The sequence below is a fragment of the Nannospalax galili genome, unplaced genomic scaffold (assembly GCF_000622305.1).
Source record: "Nannospalax galili isolate Female #2095 unplaced genomic scaffold, S.galili_v1.0 scaffold388, whole genome shotgun sequence".
NCBI classification, from domain to species: Eukaryota; Metazoa; Chordata; class Mammalia; order Rodentia; family Spalacidae; genus Nannospalax; species Nannospalax galili.
In genome coordinates, this window is record NW_008360304.1 from 5,140,091 (window position 1) to 5,142,632 (window position 2,542).

At 39.7% G+C, this 2,542-nt stretch overlaps 1 protein-coding gene across 1 annotated transcript in view; it reads right to left on the reverse strand.

The window, feature by feature from the left end:
- Positions 1 to 238: 238 nt before the first annotated feature.
- Positions 239 to 2,542, reverse strand: part of Lrch1 (leucine rich repeats and calponin homology domain containing 1) — a 206,013-nt gene continuing 203,709 nt past the window's right edge. The window contains exon 22 of the mRNA XM_029559249.1: positions 239 to 2,517. The gene's annotated coding sequence lies outside the window, so the exon portion shown is untranslated. The remainder of the gene's footprint in view (positions 2,518 to 2,542) is intronic.

The window sequence follows — 2,542 nt, forward strand, 5'->3', positions numbered from 1 at the left end:
ATCACAAAAACTAAAATCTTGGGTGAGGGAACCACTGGATATGTGTGTGTGTGTGTGTGTGATATACACATGTATGAACTCTTCTCCAGATCTTACACATACACATGCATGTTATATACACATATTTATATTCATGCATATTCACAATATATGATTGTTATGGTCAGTTTCAGCAATGAAACTGTCATTTCTTTGCTTCATGAGTCAACCTTAGGATCAGATGGAAAATCCAAAGATGGTTGGTACAAATTCAGAATTTTAATGGCTGTTAAATAATAAAATGAAGAGTTTTGCACTATATACATTCTGTGTACTTATGGTACTGTCAGCTGGCCATGCACATTTATTGCACATATAAACAGTGTACAAGGATCTTAAAGACATCTTAACCATACAAGAATTGTATTTAAAAAAAGTATTTTACAAAATATTGAAACCATTTGTATTATACAGCCAATTTCAAGAAAATACTGAAAATATCAAAAGAAATATTTTAACTTTGAAAAAAACTCTCCAAAAATAATGATTACTGAGCTTCATGTTGCCAAATATACATGTAAAAATATATTTCAGGACCCTGCATTGCAAATATCCATGAAGGGGCAGCAGTCTAAATTCCTATTTAGACAATCAACCCTTCAATGTTGCTTAAGTTGTATACATTCTCTTCAAAAATCCTTTTCTCTTTACATTGTTAGGCTATTTGACAAAACAGATATCTGGGCAGTACAGAAAAGTATTAAAATATATTCAAGTTATGTTAAAGTGCACAGTACATTTGATAGAATTACTAGCTGCTGATCTAAATTTCCATGTTTGGACCCCCTCCATCTTCCCCTCCTGGGGGGTGGACGGCAGCCCCGGTGGTTATTAATCTGCGTTGACTGCACACTTTCCTCCTGATGTCTTTTGGTTCGTCTTAGCATTTACACATTGTGGCTACAGCTGCTCTAGAAACTACGAATGGCTTTGTACAGAGGTCAAGCTGCAGCCAGCACTCAATAGGCCTTTCGAGATGAAGGACTGGGGTACCTTACCTGCAGCGTAGTGTAGTGTGCGTGCCTGTGACTGCCTTGTATAGCCTTTTCTAGTAAAGCCTTCTGTGAACCTGTCCCACTGACAGGAGCCCTCTCCTGGGCTGGCTCCTTCCCCAGTCCAGCACGGCCCTTGCTCCCTCCCTGCTGCCCGCACTCTTCACTTACTTGACCTTCTTTCCACCTGCATGGAGCTGCCTGCCTGCTTTCACACCAGAGACCACGGATACTGGAGTATTTTCTGGAATCCTGAAAAATCTCTAGCCTGATTATAATAAAATAAGCACATCTACATTTCAGAATCCTCTCCTCTTTTAAAACTGGCACTTTTAAGAAGTGCTGGTTTCCTGTCCCACGTCCTTAAGTAATTTTTGATCATCCAGTGGAAGCCTTCTTTCAAAAGCCTCTTGGCTAGACAGTAATCTTTCACCACCTCATTTTCTCAATGTCTGCCTCTGGTTCTAGGCTCTTTAATTACCCAAAATACAGTGCAGAATTAGACTTCAAGACACACGATGCTGAACACTTCCTACTTTTTGTGTGTTAAAATGTGGATGTTCTGTGCATAGCAAAAGAAGTATGAATCCAAAAAGTAATTGTTCACATTCTATCTTCAAGTTTAATATGTCTTTTTTTCCCATCATAGCTATTTACATAGAACTTTGGGGTGCTCTCTTGATTTCAGTCAGTTCATTATATTGGGGGACAAGAGGGCTGCTGGAATGCAGAAAAAATATAAATAAGAATGATGTTCCACAAACCGAAAGGTAAGTAACACTCCCCAGAAAATAGCTCTTTGTCACAGAAGCACCTGTTTCTTGCCAGATTTTTCTTTTCTGAGTCATATACACCAGGAGATATGATTACTGAGACTTAGAACTACTGCACGCCAGAGGCTAGGAAATAACTCAATATTTATAATATTAAAATAAATTGTTTAACCACAAAAAAGCAGTAATAAAATAGTTTCCTAATTTACAATTTGCATCCAAAGGATGAATAACAACTCACTAATAAATAATATTTATATAAATATTTTGTATGTTGAAAATAGCTTTTCAAAAAGGCAATGAATGGTCTCAAGAAACATCTTGAAAAATTTGGTGGTGAAAAACCTGATTGTATCCCCTTTCCCCCCACTGAATCTGCAAGGACTTTGGTTTTAATAAAACGGATGCAACTTGCTGTGAAACGGTTGTGCTTGGTGTTTGGTGATGGCAGTTGGTGAGTGTGGAAGGGATGATGGAGGTTGAAAAGGCAAAGATGTGCTACTTAGTTCTTCACCAGCTCCCTCACTGGCTTAGAGACAAAAACACCTGAACAGCCCTCATTGTGGAGGTCAGCTCGGAAAGGATGAAAATCCTCCCTTAGCCTGAAACCTTGTCAATGTGATTGGTCAGCGAACTGCCAGGTGGTGAGTGGGGGAGGGGAAAAGGTGCCAGGAGTAGAGTCCAGCATCCCTGATCTGGGAAGAGGCTGAGCACGCCCCCCCCCCCCCCGCAGGAGGG